The 23,859-nt window shown below is 41.5% G+C and overlaps 2 long non-coding RNA genes across 2 annotated transcripts; both read right to left on the bottom strand.

The window, feature by feature from the left end:
* Positions 1–9,998: 9,998 nt before the first annotated feature.
* On the bottom strand, positions 9,999–12,941 carry LOC110905662. The gene is made up of 3 exons (XR_002573322.2): positions 12,735–12,941; positions 10,708–10,774; positions 9,999–10,259 (listed from the first exon to the last, which is right to left on the bottom strand). It is a non-coding gene; the product is annotated as an uncharacterized LOC110905662 (long non-coding RNA).
* A 7,733-nt stretch (positions 12,942–20,674) lies between these two features.
* On the bottom strand, positions 20,675–23,618 carry LOC110874650. The gene is made up of 3 exons (XR_002556113.2): positions 23,412–23,618; positions 21,384–21,450; positions 20,675–20,935 (listed from the first exon to the last, which is right to left on the bottom strand). It is a non-coding gene; the product is annotated as an uncharacterized LOC110874650 (long non-coding RNA).
* Positions 23,619–23,859: the final 241 nt, after the last annotated feature.

The following is a 23,859-nucleotide window of genomic DNA, read 5'->3' as shown; positions in this document are numbered from 1 at the left end:
GGTCCACAACGACACTTCGCTCCTCATGCAAGGCTCGACGTTCTAGGTAATATAATGTATGTATATTGCCTACTTGTTAGTTACGTAGTACATTGCTCATGGTATGCTTGATTAGTATAACTACTGTTATTTGAACACGTGCGTGCTTACTCTGTCCTACTATCGTGCTTTCGCGAACCTCTCTCACACGTATTACTCTTGTTATGAAGAACCATGTCTGGACGCGTTAACATGACACAAGCCCAGTTGACGGCTTTGATCAACGAACGAGTTGCCGCAGCGCTCGCAGCTGCACACGCAGGAGGTATATCCTGCAGTCCGAAATTGTTCTAGGATCATTTGGATCCTACTCTCGTGAACCAACCTTTGTGTTAAACTCTGTCTTTTCTTTCACCTACCTTAGGTCAGTATGCTCAGGCACCGGTGTGCACTTTTAAGACCTTTATGGACTGTCGACCCACAACTTTTAGCGGCACTGAAGGAGCAGTAGGTCTCCTACACTGGTTTGAGAAACTGGAGTCTGTGTTCGAAATGTGCGAATGCCCTGAAGCGCGCAGGGTGAAGTATGCTACTGGTACTCTCGAGGGTTTGGCTCTCACGTGGTGGAATGCTCAAGTGCAGATGTTAGGGTTGGTTGCTGCCAACGCCACCCCATGGGAAAACTTCAAGGAAATGATCAGGGAGGAATACTGCAGTCGTGACGACATTCACAAACTGGAAGATGAGTTCTACAATCTTAAGATGTCGGGGTCGGAGATTGAGGCATACACTAAGAGATCGCATGAGCTTGCTTTGTTGTGTCCTACTATGGTGGATCCTCCGTATAAGCGAATTGAACCCTATCTCAAGGGCTTGGTGCCAGAGATCCAAAGTCATGTGACTTCAGCGAGGTTGACTACTATCCAGCAGGTTGTACAGTTGGCTCACCGTCTCACTGACCAAGCGGTGGAGCAGAACAAGTTACCGAAGCGTATAGGTGCTGCAACTACTTCTGGTACTTCTAGTGGGGATAAACGGAAATGGGATGGAACTTCAAGCAGGGGTTCAACTTCAGTGCAAACTCAGTCTCAGCAGAGAAAGACGGACGATCACAAGAGCCCCAGTCAGCAGTCGTCTGGTGGTCAAAGTCATGGTGGATACAAGGGGAATCACCCCAAGTGCAATCGCTGCAGCCTACACCACAGTGGGCCATGCACCAGGGGCAACTGTCATCGATGCAACAAGCCTGGTCATGTTGCAAAGGATTGCAGAAGCGCATACCCCGTCAATCAGAATCGTCAGCAACCTCAGCAGAACCAGCGACAGCAGCAGGGTAACAACAAAGGATGCTTTCAGTGTGGAGCTGAAGGCCACTTCAAGAAGGATTGTCCCCAACTGAATCAGAACAACAACAACAATCAGGGGAATGGTAACAATGGGAACAACAACAATGGTGCTAGGGGACGAGTGTTCGTGATCGGTCAAGGTGAAGCAAGGAATGATCCCAACGTGGTGACGGGTAAGTTCCTTCTCGACGACTTTTATGTTACAGTCTTATTTGATTCGGGTGCCGATACTAGCTATGTGTCACTAGAAGTTAGTAAGATGCTTAAGCGTATTCCTACACCCCTGAGCGACAAGCACACTGTAGAGCTAGCTAATGGTAAGAGTTTGGAAGCCTCTCACGTAGTCAAGGGTTGCCAGCTTATTCTCGCTAATCAGACCTTCGCTATCGATCTTATTCCTATTGTCTTGGGTAGTTTCGACGTTGTCATTGGGATGGATTGGTTATCCCAACACCGAGCAGAGATTCTTTGCAACGAGAAGATCGTTCGTGTTCCTGGTTTAGGTAGTGAACCTCTCATGATTCGTGGCGACAAGAGAAGTGCTGTTGAGAACATTATCTCCCTTCTTAAAGCCCAGAAATGCTTACGAAAGGGCCACACTGCGATTTTGGCTCTAGTTACTGATACCACAGAGAAAGAGAAGAAGCTAGAAGATTTTCCCGTTGTACGCGACTATCCTGAGGTATTCCCTGAGGAATTACCTGGTCTTCCGCCCCATCGCCAAGTCGAGTTTCAGATTGATCTAGCTCCTGGAGCCGCGCCTGTAGCCCGTGCACCTTATCGTTTAGCGCCATCAGAGTTGGAAGAACTCTCCACGCAACTACAAGAACTCTTGGATAAGGGTTTTATTCGTCCTAGCTCATCGCCTTGGGGAGCTCCAGTGTTATTTGTGAAGAAGAAGGATGGTACCTTCAGAATGTGTATCGACTATCGCGAACTCAACAAGGTGACTGTGAAGAATCGTTATCCTCTACCGCGTATTGACGACTTGTTCGACCAGTTGCAGGGGTCGAGCTACTACTCAAAGATCGATTTGAGATCGGGATATCACCAGCTGAGAGTTCGGGAAGAGGATGTCTCTAAGACGGCCTTTAGGACTCGATATGGGCACTATGAGTTTTTGGTCATGCCGTTTGGGCTGACGAACGCACCGGCAGTTTTTATGGATTTGATGAATCGAGTGTGCAAACCGTATCTGGACAAGTTTGTTATAGTCTTCATCGACGACATCCTGATCTATTCTAAGAGCAAAGAAGAGCACGAACAACATCTACGGCTTATTCTGGAACTCCTCCGGAAGGAACAGCTTTACGCAAAGTTCTCGAAGTGCGACTTCTGGCTTCGTGAAGTCCATTTCCTAGGGCATGTGGTGAACAAGGATGGGATTCACGTTGATCCATCCAAAGTGGAATCTATTAAGAACTGGCCTGCGCCTCGCACACCAAAGGAAATTCGCCAATTTTTGGGATTGGCAGGATATTACAGGAGATTCATTAAGGATTTTTCTAAGATCGCGCAGCCTCTCACCTTACTAACGCAGAAAGGCGTTGTTTATCATTGGGGAAATGCACAAGAGTTAGCTTTTCAGCATCTAAAGGATAGACTTTGCAGTGCACCTATCCTTTCACTGCCAGAAGGCACAGACGATTTTGTGGTTTACTGTGATGCATCAATTCAAGGTCTTGGTTGTGTATTGATGCAACGAGATAAAGTCATAGCTTACGCCTCACGACAACTTAAAGTTCACGAGAAGAACTACACGACACATGATTTAGAGCTGGGAGCGGTTGTTTTCGCACTTAAGTTATGGCGGCATTACCTTTACGGAACCAAGTGCGCCATCTACACCGACCACAGAAGTTTAGAACACATATTCAAACAGAAGGAACTGAATATGCGGCAGCGACGATGGGTCGAGCTGCTGAATGATTACGAGTGCTCTATCAGGTATCACCCGGGCAAGGCCAATGTAGTGGCGGACGCCCTGAGTCGAAAGGACACTACGCCTAAGCGTGTAAGAGCTTTACAACTCACGATACATTCTAGTCTACCTTCGCAAATACGAGCTGCTCAGATAGAAGCACTGAAACCAGAAAACGTTAGAGCAGAAGCTCTACGCGGGTCAAGGCAACGCTTAGAACAGAAGGAAGACGGTGCTTATTATGTAACAGGACGCATTTGGGTCCCACTCTATGGCGATTTACGAGAACTTGTGATGGATGAAGCGCACAAATCTCGCTACTCGGTACACCCTGGTTCGGACAAGATGTACCACGATATTAAAACCACGTATTGGTGGCCTAGCATGAAGGCCCACATAGCAACGTATGTCAGCAAGTGTTTGACTTGTGCGCGAGTCAAGACAGAATATCAGAAACCTTCAGGCCTACTCCAGCAACCAGAGATACCACAATGGAAATGGGAGCAAATTTCCATGGATTTCGTTACTGGCCTACCTAGATCACAGCGCGGGAACGATACTATTTGGGTGATCGTGGATCGACTCACGAAATCCGCACACTTTTTGGCAATCAAGGAAACAGATAAATTCTCCACCCTGGCGGAAATATACCTCAAGGAAGTTGTTTCGAGGCACGGGGTGCCCACTTCTATTATCTCTGATCGAGATGCACGCTTTACTTCGGAACTGTGGCAGGCAATGCACAAGTCTTTTGGCTCACGACTTGATATGAGCACAGCGTATCACCCACAGACGGACGGGCAGTCCGAGCGTACTATTCAGACCCTAGAAGACATGCTTCGCGCTTGTGTAATCGACTTTGGCAACAGCTGGGAAAGGCATCTGCCACTCGTGGAATTTTCGTATAATAACAGCTACCACACCAGCATTAAAGCTGCTCCGTTTGAGGCATTGTACGGACGTAAATGCCGGTCACCCCTCTGTTGGGCAGAGGTGGGGGATAGTCAGATCACTGGTCCAGAACATGTGGTAGACACTACTGAGCGGATTGCTCAAATACGACAACGCATGGCGGCCGCTCGTGACCGTCAGAAGGCCTACGCCGATAAGGGCAGGAAACCACTCGAGCTCCAGGTTGGGGAGCGGGTTTTACTCAAAGTTTCACCCTGGAAGGGTGTGGTTCGTTTTGGTAAACGCGGCAAACTCAACCCACGATACGTTGGACCTTTCGAAATTCTTGAGAAAATAGGCAAGGTGGCTTACAGACTGAAATTACCAGCAGAACTCGGTGCAGTTCACAACGTTTTCCATGTGTCGAATCTGAAGAAGTGTCTGTCAGATGAGACGCACGTAGTTCCTCTGAAGGAACTCACGATCGACGAACAGTTGAAATTCGTCGAAGAACCTGTCGAGATCACGGACCGGGATGTTAAGGTCCTCAAGAGCGCTAGAATACCTCTTGTTCGAGTTCGTTGGAACTCACGTCGCGGCCCAGAGTTTACCTGGGAGCGCGAAGATCGGATGAAACAAAAGTATCCCCAACTGTTTGAGAACAGTACAAACGCTACTGAGGCTGAAGCTACGGAATTTCGGGACGAAATTCCAGATCAACGGGGGGTGGATGTGACACCCCAGGAAAACCGGGAAAACCTTGCAACTTGACTAGCTTCCTCAGTGAGTGCCATCAAATTTCGGGACGAAATTTCTTTCAACTTGGGGATGATGTGACAACTCGAAATTTAGAACCTTTCGTTGTAACTTACTTGTACGTTATGTGACTAGTTAAAATGATAACGTGAATCTTTTTATGTGATAAGTGCTTTGTTACGCGTGTATTGTATATATATATATATGTGTACGTGTTTTATGTGAACCGAGAACCCAACCCGAGAACCAAGAACCCGACTCGAGACCATGAGGTCTCGAGTGTATAGTAATCGGTTTTGGGCCTTGGGCCGAGAACCTTTGGCCGGTTGGGCCTTTGGGCCGTGAACCCCCACTCGAAACCCACTAAGGGTGCACACACTTGGAACTTGACTATATAAACTACCCTTAGTTAGTTTTTACCACTTGTTGAACATTACAACACACACACTCTCCTACTTCTCTCTCTCACCTAAACTCTAGAACACAAACACACTTCATCATTCTTGGATCTTTGGACTTGGATCGGCTCACACACACACCCGGTTGGAAGCTTTTCACACACCCTCGAAACCCATAACCGGTTAGTGTTCTTAATGCTTTGTTGAATGTTAGAGTGTTTATGTTATGTTTGTAAGATGAGATTATGTGACAATATGTTAAGATGAGTTATACATAATGTTTTGAAAAGAAATCGGTTCATGAATGTTTCTTGTTATGAGTTGAACTATACATAAATATTTGATAATGAAAATGGGTTCATTGTATGTTAAAAAGGGTGAATGATGATATTGGTTGCACTTGGATTAGATCCGAAAAGTTTGGGTGTTTATACTATGAAAATCGGCTAATGAATATGTTTGTCAAGTAGGATGCATGCTAGTAAAATTGTATCTTGATAGTTGTTCATGATTTTGGGTGAATAAGTGGTTAATATGTTATGAACTTGTTGAATATGTGTTTGAATATGTGAAGAACACTTTGAATGATAGTTAAGAATGTGAAAACCCTTGTGATTTTGATCCATCTTTGACTAGTAACCTGATTAGGAAAACTGTTAGTGGAATGCTATTGGTAGTTTCCGGATTTGGGCCTGATTATATTGTACTAATGGGACTGATACACCTGCATCAACACGTGAACTTGAAAACGACAGCTTACCGACTCGCAATCACCCGTTGCGACTCGCAACCACAGCGTGATGACTCGAGACCACGCGGTTGCGACTCGCAACCATAACAGGACAAGCCGAAACCACAGGATACGAGTCCCGTTGCGACTCGAGACCTCAGCATGATGAACCGAAACCATGGTTGCGACACCGGTTGCGACTCGCAACCATCCATGATCAACACACAGCATGACTCGAGACCATGCTTGCGAGTCCGGTTGCGACTCGAGACCACACTTTGGGCCTTAGTTAGTGGGCCGGACTTATGAACTTCTGTGCTACTGTTGATGAGTTATTTGGGCCTGTTATCACGAGCCCAACTGTTTGGACTTTGAACATGTGATTAACTGTTACCTATGAACTGTTACTGATTAAACGTGCTTGCCAAACGTGTTGAACATTTGTGCACTACTTGGTTCGAATCTGATTATACGTGATATCCGTGTTAGGACGTTATTGACTACTTGCGACTTGATTGACTTTCTGTGTTTGACTGCCGAGCAAACCAAGGTGAGTTCACACCCTTTACAAAGCATGGGATTCCCTGGGTTGGGAACGGGGTTAAGGAACGTGGTTCCTCGTCTACCTTGGGTAGGACGTCAGTGGTTCAGGAATGTGATTCCTCGTCCGGATGGACGGATAAACGTACTAGACTAAAACTCTATCACGAAGTCCCTCCTTTTTGTATCGACTAATCGCCGGGCCAATGGCGAGCGGGTCATTAGTTAGATAGCGCTATTTAGGTCTGACAAGCCTCACACCGTGCCGCAGAGGACGGGCGTGAACTAATGGATCTGGGGCACGTCAATGATGATAGACATTGATGTTTTCAGGGCACATAAACATGACTACAGTCAGCAATCGATACGGTAACGAGTCTAGTATACACATGGGGTAGCCCCCACGGCTGGAGAGCCAGATGATGCACATGGGGTAGCCCCCACGGCCGAAATGCCTGATAACTACATGGGGTAGCCCCCACGGCCGGAGTGCCGGAGTAACTGGGAACGAACTGGTCACGTTTTTAAACTATGGGGTAACCCCCACGGCAGGATGCCGGATAAAGTAAACTGTTTTCGAAACAACTAAAACGAACGCCCACCCGTGAACTCACTCAACTAGTTGTTGACTCGTTACTACATGCTTTGCAGGACCATAGGTACTCAGTGGGAGCTTGCATGGAGGAGGATCGTTGTGGGACAGGGATTGCTACAAGACTATGTTAAACTTGAAACTTTTGGAACTTATGTTATAACTTTAAACTTATGCTTCCGCTTGCAACTTAAACTTATTTGTTTTGGAACACCAATCGTGATGGTTAAACTTTTATAACTACTTATATGCTTGTTCAGTATGATTGGTGGCTGGATCCTGGTCAGTCACGCCTCTAGGCGGTAGTACTCCGCAGGTGGGATTTTGGGGGTGTGACATTATCTGCTACAACATGTGCCAAAAAGGCCACATAGTTCTTCCGCAGATACTTCCGAGCTTTAAAACAAGACATGAGTTTGAGACCACCAGCAGGTTTCTCACCACGAACCTGTAGGATCTCACCTGACGAAAGCGGCATGCGAATGATCTTCTCAAAACAAACTATCTCTGCGTGATGCTTGGCTAACCAATCCATACCCACAATAACGTCGAAGCTTCCAAGTTGCATAGGCGTGAGGTCAACGGGAAAAAGATGGTTGTTAAGGTTCAACTGGCAGTTGTGGAGAACAGAATCAAGAACAATGGGTTCACCGCTCGCCACTTCTACTGTCAATGGTTTACCTAGTTTCGTTCTAGACACTCGAAGCAATGGTTCAAAAGATAACGACACAAAACTCTTATCGGCACCCGAATAAAAAAGAACAGATGCTGGCTGATTATTAATAAAGAACGTACCGTTCACCACATTATCATCTGCTTGTGCCTCTTGTGCGTTCATGTTGAAGACTCCACCTCGAGCCTGAGCCTGATTCTGGTTTGCATTCTGGTTGGCTAGCCTTGGGCACCGATTTCTGTAATGGGTCAGATCCCCACAGTTATAACAAGCACCTGGTGGGTATTGTGGTCGTGCAGCTTGACCCTGTTGCTGAGCAGGAGGCTGAGCAACTTGTTGAGTCGGGTTCTGAACTGCGCGATTTTGAGCAAACCGACAAACATCGGCAAGATGACCTGACTTCCCACAGTTAGTACAGAAACGGCACTGATGTTGGGGCTGATGGTGACTGTTGCATCTATTGCACAAAGGTGCATTCCCTGAATAGGGTTTCTTTGCTGGAGGCTGTGTGGGTTGGTTGGGAGCTGCCTGGTTAGCTTGGGCAGTGACAGCATAGTTTTGGGAAGCCTTACGCTTCCTTGCTCTTTTCGATGAACCAGAATCCTTTCCATTTTTGTTTTGACCTTTCTTGCTATCTTCCTTGTCAGATGACTGTTTCTTGCCCTTGTCACCCCTCCTGTGTAATTTATTCTTCCGAATCTGCGACTCAGTCAATATCGCTGATAACTCGATCGCCTGACGGAGTGTGGTAGGGTTACTACCAGTAATGATGTCTTGCACCGAGTCAGGCAGGCCGTCGATGTACCTTTCGATAGCCTTGTCGAGTGGGGCAACCATAGTCGGGCAAAGCAGACTCAACTCCTCAAACCTATCAGTATATGCCCTGTGCTCGCCACTATCTTGTTTCAAGTCATCAAACTCCTTCTCCAACGCTTGTTGTTCATGACGAGGACAAAACTCCCTCATCATAAGAGCTCTAAGTTCAGCCCATGTCTGTGCTAGAGCAACTTCTGCACCACGGTCTCTCATTACCCCATTCCACCATGTAAGAGCCCTCTTCTGAAACACGCTCGAAGAAAATTCGACCTTGCGATTATCCGGACACTGAACGTGGCGAAAAGTATTCTCAATGCTCTCGAACCATTGAAGGATCCCAGTTGCTCCCTTAGAACCACTAAACTTGAGTGGTTTAGCCGAGTTAAAGTTCTTGAAATTGCATGGAGCATTGTTGTTGTTGTTGGCTTGGTTCCATTGAGCAAAGAGGTTTGGAAATTGAGCAGCCATCTGCTGTGCAATAATTTCTGCCAGTTCGGCATTTGCTACCTGATTGTCGCGTCGAGGAGGCATTCTAAAAGAGGAAAACATGAAAGGAAACGAGTGAGATGATTAGATGAAGAGGATGAAATGAAACAAAATCAACAAAAGCAAGGATGGTGGTTACGCATCGCAAAGCAAACAAGCGACACGCAATGTCTAGTCAAAGTAAATGGGTCAAAAATAATGTATCGCAAAGACATGTTCGCCTATAAGTGAACACTCACCCCAAGAGTTCCCAGGTAAGAGTGACTGGTCCAATTATGTGGATTTGTACGAACACTCTAGCCTTAGACAGAAAACTCAGGGTACAGGCATTCACTCTTCCAGTTCGCACGTGTTCACACCATTAAAACCCGATAACCTTGACGAGATTTTTGAAAATCCAAAGGGGTTCAAAACCTTATAACAGAGGATTCAAAACCTAGTAATCAATCATCCTTGAACAGACGATTAATTTTCAAAGCGGATTCAGAATCGAAGTTCCCGTTGTGGTTATCACCTAAGGATAGGTGAAGTGCATGTTTTAAAACCTAAACACAAGATAACTTGTGTTAGGGTCCAAGAAAGTTACAGTCTAGGTCAAAGCATTACTAATAACCTACTTCCCTATAACCATTGGCTCTGATACCAACTCTTCTGTCACACCCCGACCGCGTATAACATGCAACCGCGGCGGAAACGTCGGGGAGTGTTGGGACAGAATTAATTATTTCATAACCATGGAAATTAAAGTTACATTTTATTTATCAAACAAGCATATTACATTGTCTTTAATGTCACACCCGCTCGTAGCGGAAGCGCGAGGTGTGATCTGTATGGTTTTCATTGCATAAATATCGATGTACATGAACAAACTATATGAATAAAACATACTCCATTGCCATTACATAAGTTTTTCAAAAGATTACAACATAAGTTTAGTGTGTCGGTTACAAACCATTAACATAAAAGTAAAGTGTTATTGTTTCATACATTAACATGAAATAAACTACTAAGGTTTAAACCATCATATTTCCGCAAAGAGGCGGAATATAACAGTTAAACCCTCCAAAAGATGGCATGGAGTTCTGGTACTTGTTATCTTGACTGAGAATCCCGACATGGTCCTTTAATTCCCTGAAATACATGTTAAGTTTGGAAAACATCAACAAAAGTTGGCGAATTCATGCAGTTTAGTTGTAAAAGATGTATTTAAAATGTAAGTTGTAGTATGTAAAGCGTCAATGAAATCGTTGATCATTAATGTTTTGCAAAGACATTAATATGTGTGACGAAAAAGGAAGCAATCCAACCCTAGACGATTTTATGCCGATTCCTATCGACTGGGACACAAAAGCACTCTTCCGTATGGGTCCACGACCAAGAGTGGGGCTCGCCAAAACCCATTAGATCTAACCACTTGTACCTAGGTCCAAACTGGATTAATGGTGCTTAGATGTATAACCCTAATTCGCACATGATCTAAGGTGTTTCATTCCCTAACTTTAACATACGTTGAACATGTATTTTCCCCGATAGTTGTAAGGTTGTAAAACATTTAAATGAATAGGGGACATGAACGCACAGTATCGCGTCCTGTGAATAGATGAAAATAAGATCTCACGTGCGGTCGTCCTGAATAGCGTTGCGACCTACAAATGTTCCTATTTTTGTTAGACACTTCGGTCTTTGTAAATAACTTGAGTACAAGTCTTGTGTCTTATTTGTGTGTAAGACTTGTATGTCTATACTGTTCGTTGAACGGTGTATTTAGATGAATGAGTTGTTAATCTGTTATATATATATATATATTTCACCAAATATATATATATATATATATATGTCATCTTGTATCTTGTGAGTTGTATAGTCGGATTTAGTCCTCTTAGTCTCGTGTCTTATATGTATCAATTGTACGATTGTGTTTACAATAATGGTATCATTGGGCCGAGCCCATGTTTTCATGTTTTTGGGCCCCAAATAGTGTTGGGCCTAAATAGTGTTGGGCCTCAAATAGTGTTGGGCCTCAAATAGTGTTGGGCTTGAATAGTGTTGGGCCTCAAATAGTGTTGGGCTTAAATAGTGTTGGGCTTGAATAGTGTTGGGCTTGAATAGTGTTGGGCTTGAATAGTGTTGGGCTTGAATAGTGTTGGGCTTGAATAGTGTTGGGCTTGAATAGTGTTGGGCTTAAATAGTGTTGGGCTTGAATATTGTTAGGCTTAAATAGTGTTGGGCTTAAATAGTGTTGGGCTTGAATAGTGTTGGGCTTGAATAGTGTTGGGCTTGAATAGTGTTGGGCTTAAATAGTGTTGGGCTTGAATATTGTTAGGCTTAAATAGTGTTGGGCTTAAATAGTGTTGGGCCTTGGCCCATATGTTTGGTATTGGGCTTGGCCCATGTGTTTATGTTAAGCCCATTAAGTATAATAAGCCCATTTGTTATAAAAATAGCCCACTAGTTTAATAAGCCTTTCATTTTTATAAAAACCTTTTTATAAAAATTTACTAAGTACATTTGTTAGTAAATAAAAACATACTAGTTTTTGTAAGTTTATAAACATCCGAAAATTTGTTATCGATAGCATATTTATATTTCGTGTCGAAAAATCGTCTAAACATCGTAGTAACTCTTCGGATTGGCAATTCACTTATGTAGTCGTCCGTCATTCATTTCGACCATAAATGGTGTCCGATTATTTGAATCGTCCGTAACTCGTTTTAAGGCGTAAATATGTGAAGTCTTGTAAGACTTTAGTCGAAATGTTTATTGTGTTCATTTGTATCATTGTATTCAAGTTCCTAGTTATAATACATATAACTAATACAAACATATAACACATAGCCCTTAAGTTGTTAAGTTAACTAAATATATATTTTCTCAAAAATATATATTTATATCAACTTTGATTTTATAAAAACTATTCTTAAAAATCTTTTAATCTAATAAAGATTTTGTCAAAAATAATAGTTTTTATAACTTATGATTTTTAAGAAAAACTTGGCCATATTTTATTAGAAATATGGACTTTGCCATGTTTAATAAAAACACATCTTTTCTAATAAAATCACCACAAATCTTCTCATATTTTTCTTAATAAAAACATAAGAGATTTATAACATAACTTATCAAGATGAACCCATAATCATGTAGGGTTTTGGTATGATCTTTACATATGTTTACTAGTCCAAAAATCATATTTTACTTCTAGTTTTAACAAGCTTTTTATAAAAACCCATCTTGTATGTTTTCTTTTTATAACTTGTAAAAGCATTATTTTTAGTTAACCACTGTATATACTTTAACAAAAACAAAGATCATGATCATCCATCTAATCTTTCATGTTTAACAAAACCCTTAAACACTTTCATGAACACTTGTTAGATTATGTTTTTAAACATCATCTAACAAGTGATTTGTATGCTAATCATCAAAACTAGATCAAATATGCAAGTAATCATCAATAAATCACAACATAAACACACTTTTATATTATGATTATTATTTTGCTTCTTTATATTTTCATCTTATTTTGTATTGTTCTTTTAGTTATAAGTTGTTCTTTAACAATAAATACATAAACAAGTATGAAAATAAAGGATTTAGAATGCTCACTTCTAGCTCTTGGCTAGGGATGATCTAGGTGAAAATGAAAAGCAAAGAATATGAAGATTTGATGGTTGAAAGCCCTTAGATGGATGGAAATGCTTGCTTCTACTTGTGGTTGCCTTAGATCCTCCTAAGTTCCATGAAAATGCATCTTGATCATCATGAAAGTGGCTTGAAAATGAAGATGGGGGAGGGGTGTTCTTGACCGAAAATGGGGGTATGTTTGGGAGCTTTTGGTGTTGTGAAAATGGAAGGTGAAATGCATGAATGAAAAGCTTAGGAATGAAGTAACTAGTTACTAGTAATGATCATATTTCACCACTTGCATCCACTTGCAAGACTTTAGTAACCATCTAGGATATTTGTGGTAACAAGTAAAAAAAATGGGTCCCACAAAGGGGTGTTGCAACCCTGAATGGGGGGGGGGTTCCCTTTGCTTTTCCTTCTTGAATTACTTAGTAAAAATGTTAGAGTTCTTAGTTAGATGTTTTAGGTAGTTTATAAGTATAAGTGTTTAAGTGTTTAAAGGGTGTTAAATGATCATTACTAGACCAAAATGATCCAATTAACACTAGATGATCATTAAAAAAAAATTTGACATTGTTCGGATAATTGTTTTGATTTGTTTCGGTTAGATGTTATTTGAACGCTAAGTTGCGAAACTTGTGTGAATTGATGTAGTTATTGACTCGGATGATACCCGAATGTATCCTCACATGAATTATATGTCAAATAATATTTTTACATGTCGTAAAAATATTAGAAAGCTGATTTCAGCAGAATTTCTGCGGAAAAGTGTTGAAATCATCGCTTTTAGTGCTTTTCGGGCAATTTTTAGTGTTATCGGACTTCGGAAAGGATTTAAATCAAACCCTTGTATTCCTAGTTAGGGTTTAATATATATAAGATGTTGGACTTTCGTCTAAGTCCTAAAGATGTCGTTTAGATGATTTCTGCGGATTCTGCTTTTTCGTCAGAATACTAGTTTATTAGGTGCTTTTCTAGTAGTTTCGATGCATTGTTTAAACTGTTCCAAATGTACTTAATAAAAATGAGTCATATGCATCCTAAGTGAGTATTCCTTGAGTATTCTATGTGCATGCCACGAAATAAGCAGTTCGGATGTTCAAAATGAATAAAAAAATGTAGCTAAAAATGTAGCTAAAATGAGTATTTTAAGTGTTAAAAGTTACCGTAAAGTGGCAGTTGTCACATTCTCCCCTTGTTATTGAGAATTTCGTCCCGAAATTCTAGCTTTGTTATTCTTTTCAGGAGTCTTCGGAAATAGGTGGGGATATTTTGACTTCATTTGGTCTTCACGTTCCCAAGTATACTCGGGCCCGTGACGAGAGTTCCAACGAACCTTTACTAACTTGATACGACTTCTCCGTGTTTTATTGACCTTCCAGTCCGTGACCTCAACAGGTTCCTCCGTGAATTGGAGTTTGTCGTCAATGTGAATTTCATCCGTAGGAATGGTAACGGTTACTTGTATCGGACTCTTTTTAAGATTCGACACATGAAACGTGTGGTGTACACTGCTAAGTTCATCTGGTAACTTCAACTTGTAAGCAACAGTGCCAATCTTCTCTAAGATTTCAAATGGTCCAATGTAACGCGGGTTAAGCTTTCCCCGTTTACCGAACCTCGCTACGCCTTTCCAAGGTGAGACTTTCAACAAAACTTTCTCTCCAACCTCGAAAGATGTTTGTTTTCGTTTTCCATCTGCGTAAAGCTTTTGTCGATCGCGAGCCGCCTTGATACGGTCTCGTATCTGAAAAATTTTATCGGTAGTATCTTGGACTAGTTCCGGACCGATTAATTGACTATCGCCTGATTCCGCCCAACATAGCGGAGAGCGACACTTTCGACCATATAGAGCTTCAAACGGTGCAGCTCGTATACTTGTATGGTAGCTGTTATTGTAGGAAAACTCAACTAGAGGTAGATGATTATCCCAATTGCCGCCTAAATCCATAACACATGCACGAAGCATATCTTCGAGTGTTTGGATTGTCCGTTCGCTCTGGCCGTCAGTTTGTGGATGAAAGGCCGTACTTAGATTCAATTGAGATCCAAAGGCCTGTTGAAATGATTTCCATATTCTTGAAACAAAACGACCGTCTCGGTTCGAAATGATTGAAATAGGCACTCCATGACGAGCCACTATTTCTTTGAGATAGATTCCCGCTAGTTTCTCAGTGCTATCCTTCTCCCGAATCGGTAAGAAGTGGGCGGACTTTGTCAATCTATCGACGATTACCCATATCATGTCATGGCCTTTCGAGGTCCTGGGTAACTTCGTAATGAAGTCCATCGATATTTGTTCCCATTTCCAAGCGGGAATCTCGGGTTGTTGTAATAAACCCGACGGTTTTTGATACTCTGCCTTGACCTTCGCGCAGGTCAAGCATTTTCCAACATAGATAGCAATATCCTTTTTGAGGTTAGGCCACCAATAGTACTCCTTTAAGTCATGGTACATCTTATCTGATCCAGGATGGATCGAGTACTTTGACCTATGTGCTTCCTCAAAAATGAGATCTCGGAGACCTCCAAAGAATGGAACCCAAATTCTACCTGCAAAGTACAAAGTTCCATCTTCCTTCGGTACTAACTGTTTTTCCATGCCTCGAAGTGATTCTTCTAGAATATGCTCTTCCTTGAGCGCTTCTTGTTGTGCATTTTGAATTCGTGCGGTAAGATCTGTGTGAATCGTCATCTCTAGTGCTCGCACTCTTAGTGTTTTAACTCGTTCCTTGCGGCTCAAGGCGTCTGCTACAACGTTTGCCTTGCCCGGATGGTACTTGATCTCACAGTCATAGTCGTTCAATAATTCAACCCAGCGTCGCTGACGCATATTTAATTCTTTTTGGTTGAATATGTGTTGTAGACTCCTATGATCTGTGAAAATAGTGCACTGTGTACCATATAAGTAATGCCGCCAAATTTTCAAAGCAAATACCACCGCGCCTAACTCTAGGTCGTGAGTGGTATAGTTCTTCTCGTGAACTTTCAATTGGCGGGACGCGTACGCGATAACCTTTTCACGTTGCATGAGTACACAACCCAAACCTTGGTGCGAAGCATCACAGTATACTACAAAGTCATCGGTACCGTCAGGTAATGATAAGATTGGTGCGCTGCACAACTTGTCTTTAAGAAGTTGAAATGCTGCTTCTTGTTTCTCTCCCCAATCGAATTTCCTGTCTTTCTGTGTAAGAGAAGTTAGCGGTTGAGCAATCTTTGAAAAATTCTCGATAAACCTCCGATAATATCCCGCTAAGCCCAAAAATTGTCGCACTTCCGTAGGAGTCTTGGGCGCTTCCCAATTTTTAATCGAATCAATTTTCGACGGGTCTACTTGAATACCTTTCTCGTTCACTATATGCCCGAGAAATTGTACTTCACGAATCCAAAAATCACATTTGGAAAACTTCGCGTATAGTTTCTCCTTCTTGAGTAGTTCTAAGATGGTTCTCAAATGTTGTTCATGCTCGTCTGCCGATTGTGAGTATATCAAGATGTCGTCAATGAACACTATGACGAATTTGTCGAGATACGGCTTACACACGCGGTTCATTAAATCCATGAAGACCGCCGGTGCGTTCGTTAAACCAAAAGGCATAACGAGAAACTCGTAATGACCGTAACGAGTTCGAAAAGCCGTTTTCGGTACGCTTTCTTCTTGAATCCGTAACTGATGATACCCAGATCGTAAGTCTATTTTTGAATAAAAACTCGACCCTTGAAGTTGATCAAATAAGTCGTCAATCCTCGGTAGTGGATACCGATTCTTGATGGTGAGTTTATTCAACTCTCTGTAGTCGATACACATTCTGAATGTTCCGTCCTTCTTTTTCACAAAAAGAACTGGAGCTCCCCAAGGCGAGAAACTCGGTCTGATGAATCCCTTATCCAACAACTCTTGAAGTTGTGTGGACAATTCCTGCATTTCAGAAGGTGCTAATCGATACGGAGATTTAGCTACGGGTGCGGCTCCTGGTACCAAGTCGATGTGAAATTCGACTTGTCGATTAGGTGGTAGTCCTGGCAAGTCTTCAGGAAAGACTTCAGGAAACTCTTTTACTACCGGAATATCCGTCAACTTCGGCCCATCGGTCTTCTTGTCTACAACATGCGCTAGAAAGGCAATGTAACCTTTCCGTAAGTATTTCTGTGCTTTCATGCAATTGATGATCCGTAATGGGGTGTCACGCTTCTCTCCATGTATAACAAGTGTCTCTTCGTTCGGTAGTGGTAGTCGAATTATCTTCTCGTGGCAAACGACTTCGGCTCGATTGTTGGATAGCCAATCCATGCCAACCACTACGTCGAAACTACCCAATTCAATGGGTAAGAGATCGATATTGAATTTTTGTTCACCAAGTTCTAAGGTACACTCCTTAACAACTTCTCCCGTCTCTATTAGTCTACCGTTAGCAAATTCTATAGAATATGGAACATCTAGCTTACTAGGTTCCAAGCCTAGAATATTTTTAAATTCTATAGAGATAAAACTAAAATCGGCTCCGGTATCAAATAATATGGATGCGAAATGATCATTGAGGAGAAACGTACCAGTGACCACATTAGGGTCTTGGCGCGCATCCTTGGCTCCAATCACAAAAGATCGACCACGAGCTTGGTTTTCTTTAGGACAATCTTTCTTGTAGTGATCTTTGCTTCCGCATCCAAAGCATCCTTGACCACGACCATTCCCGTTCCCATTCTTGTTATCAAATCCACTTCCCGTTCCAGTATTATTTCCCGTTCCCCAACATGATTCAGCACGGTGGCCATTCTTGCCACACTTGTCACACTTGACAACCCGACAATCACCCATGTGATGATATTTGCATCGCTCACACTTAGGTAAAGTACCAGCGTACTTCTTAGGACCAGTGTCGTTTGTGGCTACAAACGCCCTTGCATCCTTTTGCGGGTTATTCTGTCGCCTGTTGTTGTTGTTGTTGTTGGGGTTATTGTTATTGTTGTTGTGGTTGTTGTTACTGTTGTTGTTGTTATTATTATTATTACCGCGGGTTCCCTTCTTGAAATTCGAGTAATTCCTCTTCCCACGGTTGGAAGACTCGGCATGTGTTTCCTTTTTATCATCACCTTTCTCACCGAATACTTTCATCCTGACCCCGTCTTCAGTAAGACTCACGGCTATAGTCACAGCCTGAGTAATAGTCGTGGGTTCAGCTGCAGTAACCAAACTTCGAATCTTGTCAGAAAGTCCCCAGATGTAGCGTTCGATACGCTTGTATTCTGGTGTCACAAGGTAAGGAATCACGCGGGACAGATCGTGAAACCTTTGTGTATATCCCGTGATATTTGCTCCGACCATGGTAAGGGTCCAAAACTCGTTCTCCAACTTCTGGAGTTCAGCTCGAGAACAGTACTTATCCCTCATACGTTCCTTCAGTTCCTCCCAAGTTAACGCATAAGCAGCGTTATCACCCAAAGTTTGCACTTGTAAGTTCCACCATGTAAGGGCCTCGTTAAGAAACAAGCCAGTAACGAAAGTGACTTGCTGATTAGCGGAACATCTGCTCATTCTGATTGTGGAATCCGTTTTCTCAGTCCATCTCACGTAAGCCACAGCACCGCCTGTGCCATTGTAGTTGAGTGGCTTGCAGTCCAGAAACTGCTTGAATGTGCACCCTGTAATTGGACAACGGATTCTGAATGAGCAAATAGTGAATCGTACGAATAGATTTAGAAAGAAATTTGATGAGTTGTAATTAAAACAACTAAACGTTACCCGTATTATTTGTTCCACCTGAATTACCGCCTTGACCCTGGCCTCCCGATCCGCCGGTGCCACCACTTTGTTCGACACGGGATGCCTCATACAGTGCGATAGCTTGGGCGATCCTCTGTTCTATTAGTGCATTTAATTCAGCCTCGTTTGTAGGCATCGGTGGAGGTGGGGGTGGATTAACTGTCCGTGTCCGTAAGACTCTCCTTGGTGGCATGATTCTTCCAAAGGAGAAATAGGATAAAGATTAGACGTTGATTTGATTTCTTAAATAATTTTACTAAGCATAAAAAAAATAATACATCTTTAACATTAATAGCAATATCACCAAGAAACATATAATGCGAGTAAATAAGTTAACATAAACAATAAGATATGTCCAACCAGACCACTCAGATGCATTTAATAGATAACACCAAGTTTTTTTCATATATATAGTCAACCGGTTACATTATCGTTTGAAAGGAAACAACAAAAAAAATAGACTCGGGCTACATAACCCGGTCATACTAGTCTAGTACAACAAAAGAGATAACAAGGTCTTCCTTCCAACTGTGTGATCCGCTATATGTCGGTTGTCCTAAAAACTTGGTGGAGCATCAATATGTACACAAAACGGATATAGATACCCGTCCCAAAAGCACGATACCTGCAAACATAGTCTATGGTGGGGGGAATACTGGTGGTGGAATCGGGAATAATAGCCTGTGAACATCAGAAACCCTACCCTCCAAATCGAGCACCAAACGATGAAGGAACACACTCTGCTGCTCGAGCGCCAGAACACGGGTAGGTAGATCGACTGGTGGTATATCCACTGGTGGCATCTGGGGCGGTAGTGGGGGTAATGGTGGTGACCCTGGTGGTGGTGGTGGAGCCTGAAGTACCAAACCAATAAGGTGAGTAAGTTCATCCTCGAGTTCACTAACTCGACGGATAACAAAATCTATCTGATGCTCGAGTGTCAGCACACGGGCACGTAACTCGGTAGTAGCAGCTGGGAAATGCAGTGGGTGGTATGGATCCGTCAGAGGCATAACATGAGGGGGTGAGTATGGCGCAGTAAGAGGCTCGACACTGGGTGGTATGTGTGCATGTCCGGATGGTCCGGCCTCATCAGTATGGTCAGTCGGTGGTATGATAGGTGCGAAGTGTATGAGGCGAACATGCTCGGGAGATGCATCTGGTGCAGGGACTGGGATAGGTACAGGGATGGCTGGCTCTGCTGGCATCATGTCATCCCCAAAGTCTACATGGCCCTGTAGTGCGGATGAGGTAACGGACGCATAAGTGGAAGCATCCGAATCGGTGTCTGAATCAGAAGAGATAATAAAAATCGGAACCACCCGTGCTGGAACCTCTAGAATAACCAAATCATGAACATCCCCGTCTCCCAACTCGTCATCCAAATGCTCCACAGGAATCACAGGGACTACAGCGTCGTCCTCCTCGTCAAGGTCGTCAATGAAGGGCACAATAGCAAGGGGAAGAACATCCCATGGTATAACCTCGACCACATGTTCACCCTCCGGGTGACCTATGATAACTACGTCGTTGAGTATAGGGGGGATAGCTAACACATCATCATCGATGATCTCGCCCAGAAGTGCGAACGGCTGGAAATCATCCATGTCGCTGTCAGAAGTAGAGTCGCTATCAGATAAGATGACCTGAACTTCCGGCACATAGTCATCGTCGGAGGATAGCTCCATCGGGTCTATGTCGTCGTATATGTTGCTTCCTTCAGAGGAAGACATGATATCCTGAGAAATAAGTTGTTCGACACGTATGAATATTTGTTATTTTACATACATACACAAAATGTATTTTTCACATAATGTTCATTTTAAGTTATCCTAATTGAGTTGTGTGGATTAACTTAAAGTTGCATGTCTACCATTTAGATGACTAAGACACTAATGTCCTTGCTTGATTTGTATGAGATGAATTCTTGTTGAAAATGGACCATGAAAAATGTTTATGCAAATGAAAACATTTGTTTGTATTTAACTGATTTTCGTGAGAGATCCCTAGTGATTGTAGACTTAGACTCGATAAAGAATCCTGGTTCACTACAATCGATGCTCTGATACCAAACTGTCACACCCGCTCGTAGCGGAAGCGCGAGGTGTGATCTGTATGGTTTTCATTGCATAAATATCGATGTACATGAACAAACTATATGAATAAAACATACTCCATTGCCATTACATAAGTTTTTCAAAAGATTACAACATAAGTTTAGTGTGTCGGTTACAAACCATTAACATAAAAGTAAAGTGTTATTGTTTCATACATTAACATGAAATAAACTACTAAGGTTTAAACCATCATATTTCCGCAAAGAGGCGGAATATAACAGTTAAACCCTCCAAAAGATGGCATGGAGTTCTGGTACTTGTTATCTTGACTGAGAATCCCGACATGGTCCTTTAATTCCCTGAAATACATGTTAAGTTTGGAAAACATCAACAAAAGTTGGCGAATTCATGCAGTTTAGTTGTAAAAGATGTATTTAAAATGTAAGTTGTAGTATGTAAAGCGTCAATGAAATCGTTGATCATTAATGTTTTGCAAAGACATTAATATGTGTGACGAAAAAGGAAGCAATCCAACCCTAGACGATTTTATGCCGATTCCTATCGACTGGGACACAAAAGCACTCTTCCGTATGGGTCCACGACCAAGAGTGGGGCTCGCCAAAACCCATTAGATCTAACCACTTGTACCTAGGTCCAAACTGGATTAATGGTGCTTAGATGTATAACCCTAATTCGCACATGATCTAAGGTGTTTCATTCCCTAACTTTAACATACGTTGAACATGTATTTTCCCCGATAGTTGTAAGGTTGTAAAACATTTAAATGAATAGGGGACATGAACTCACAGTATCGCGTCCTGTGAATAGATGAAAATAAGATCTCACGTGCGGTCGTCCTGAATAGCGTTGCGACCTACAAATGTTCCTATTTTTGTTAGACACTTCGGTCTTTGTAAATAACTTGAGTACAAGTCTTGTGTCTTATTTGTGTGTAAGACTTGTATGTCTATACTGTTCGTTGAACGGTGTATTTAGATGAATGAGTTGTTAATCTGTTATATATATATATATATATTTCACCAAATATATATATATATATATATATGTCATCTTGTATCTTGTGAGTTGTATAGTCGGATTTAGTCCTCTTAGTCTCGTGTCTTATATGTATCAATTGTACGATTGTGTTTACAATAATGGTATCATTGGGCCGAGCCCATGTTTTCATGTTTTTGGGCCCCAAATAGTGTTGGGCCTAAATAGTGTTGGGCCTCAAATAGTGTTGGGCCTCAAATAGTGTTGGGCTTGAATAGTGTTGGGCCTCAAATAGTGTTGGGCTTAAATAGTGTTGGGCTTGAATAGTGTTGGGCTTGAATAGTGTTGGGCTTGAATAGTGTTGGGCTTGAATAGTGTTGGGCTTGAATAGTGTTGGGCTTGAATAGTGTTGGGCTTAAATAGTGTTGGGCTTGAATATTGTTAGGCTTAAATAGTGTTGGGCTTAAATAGTGTTGGGCTTGAATAGTGTTGGGCTTGAATAGTGTTGGGCTTGAATAGTGTTGGGCTTAAATAGTGTTGGGCTTGAATATTGTTAGGCTTAAATAGTGTTGGGCTTAAATAGTGTTGGGCCTTGGCCCATATGTTTGGTATTGGGCTTGGCCCATGTGTTTATGTTAAGCCCATTAAGTATAATAAGCCCATTTGTTATAAAAATAGCCCACTAGTTTAATAAGCCTTTCATTTTTATAAAAACCTTTTTATAAAAATTTACTAAGTACATTTGTTAGTAAATAAAAACATACTAGTTTTTGTAAGTTTATAAACATCCGAAAATTTGTTATCGATAGCATATTTATATTTCGTGTCGAAAAATCGTCTAAACATCGTAGTAACTCTTCGGATTGGCAATTCACTTATGTAGTCGTCCGTCGTTCATTTCGACCATAAATGGTGTCCGATTATTTGAATCGTCCGTAACTCGTTTTAAGGCGTAAATATGTGAAGTCTTGTAAGACTTTAGTCGAAATGTTTATTGTGTTCATTTGTATCATTGTATTCAAGTTCCTAGTTATAATACATATAACTAATACAAACATATAACACATAGCCCTTAAGTTGTTAAGTTAACTAAATATATATTTTCTCAAAAATATATATTTATATCAACTTTGATTTTATAAAAACTATTCTTAAAAATCTTTTAATCTAATAAAGATTTTGTCAAAAATAATAGTTTTTATAACTTATGATTTTTAAGAAAAACTTGGCCATATTTTATTAGAAATATGGACTTTGCCATGTTTAATAAAAACACATCTTTTCTTATAAAATCACCACAAATCTTCTCATATTTTTCTTAATAAAAACATAAGAGATTTATAACATAACTTATCAAGATGAACCCATAATCATGTAGGGTTTTGGTATGATCTTTACATATGTTTACTAGTCCAAAAATCATATTTTACTTCTAGTTTTAACAAGCTTTTTATAAAAACCCATCTTGTATGTTTTCTTTTTATAACTTGTAAAAGCATTATTTTTAGTTAACCACTGTATATACTTTAACAAAAACAAAGATCATGATCATCCATCTAATCTTTCATGTTTAACAAAACCCTTAAACACTTTCATGAACACTTGTTAGATTATGTTTTTAAACATCATCTAACAAGTGATTTGTATGCTAATCATCAAAACTAGATCAAATATGCAAGTAATCATCAATAAATCACAACATAAACACACTTTATATTATGATTATTATTTTGCTTCTTTATATTTTCATCTTATTTTGTATTGTTCTTTTAGTTATAAGTTGTTCTTTAACAATAAATACATAAACAAGTATGAAAATAAAGGATTTAGAATGCTCACTTCTAGCTCTTGGCTAGGGATGATCTAGGTGAAAATGAAAAGCAAAGAATATGAAGATTTGATGGTTGAAAGCCCTTAGATGGATGGAAATGCTTGCTTCTACTTGTGGTTGCCTTAGATCCTCCTAAGTTCCATGAAAATGCATCTTGATCATCATGAAAGTGGCTTGAAAATGAAGATGGGGGAGGGGTGTTCTTGACCGAAAATGGGGGTATGTTTGGGAGCTTTTGGTGTTGTGAAAATGGAAGGTGAAATGCATGAATGAAAAGCTTAGGAATGAAGTAACTAGTTACTAGTAATGATCATATTTCACCACTTGCATCCACTTGCAAGACTTTAGTAACCATCTAGGATATTTGTGGTAACAAGTAAAAAAAATGGGTCCCACAAAGGGGTGTTGCAACCGTGAATGGGGGGGGGGGTTTCCCTTTGCTTTTCCTTCTTGAAT

Source organism: Helianthus annuus, chromosome 14 (genome assembly GCF_002127325.2).
Source record: "Helianthus annuus cultivar XRQ/B chromosome 14, HanXRQr2.0-SUNRISE, whole genome shotgun sequence".
Taxonomy (NCBI): domain Eukaryota; kingdom Viridiplantae; phylum Streptophyta; class Magnoliopsida; order Asterales; family Asteraceae; genus Helianthus; species Helianthus annuus.
The sequence above is the reverse complement of the archived record's forward strand: the minus strand, read 5'-3'. Positions and strand labels throughout refer to the sequence as shown.